A 639-nucleotide genomic window follows, 5' to 3' on the forward strand; every position below is an offset into this window, starting at 1 on the left:
TTAATAAAATCACTTTTGTTTATTAATAAACCCAGAGTAAGTGATTAATACCTGGGGGAGCAAACAGCTGTGCATATCTCTCTATCAGTGTTATAGACGGTGGACAATTCGTGAGTTTACCCTGTATAAGCTTTACACAGAGTAAAACATATTTATTTGGGGTTTGGATCCCATTGGGAGCTGAGTGTTTGGGTGCTGGAGATAGGTAACCTGCTGAGCTGTTTTCAGTTAAGTCTGCAGCTTTTGGTGCGTGGACCAGACCCTGGTCTGTGTTGCAGCAGGCTAGTGTGTCTGGCTCAACAAGACAGGGTTCTGGAAGTCCCAAGCTGGCAAGGAAAACAGGCTCAGAGGTAATTTCAGCACATCAGGTGACAGTCCCAAGGGGATCTCTATGACCGAACCCATCACATTACTTTTCCCTTTTTACAAGTAAGGAAACAAAATCAGGAGGGTTGCATCTTCCCTAGGTTACATGAGTCACTGACAGAGCCGGGAACAGAACAAAACAAAGATCTCCCGTTTCCCAAGTCCTCTGTTTAACCAACCATGCTTTAAATATTTGGATAGTTCTTTAACCACTAGACAGTACCTTTAACATTGAGACAACATAGATGTCCATGAAACCCTATTGCCACTGAG

Source organism: Chelonia mydas, chromosome 3 (assembly GCF_015237465.2).
Source record: "Chelonia mydas isolate rCheMyd1 chromosome 3, rCheMyd1.pri.v2, whole genome shotgun sequence".
Classification (NCBI taxonomy): Eukaryota; Metazoa; Chordata; order Testudines; family Cheloniidae; genus Chelonia; species Chelonia mydas.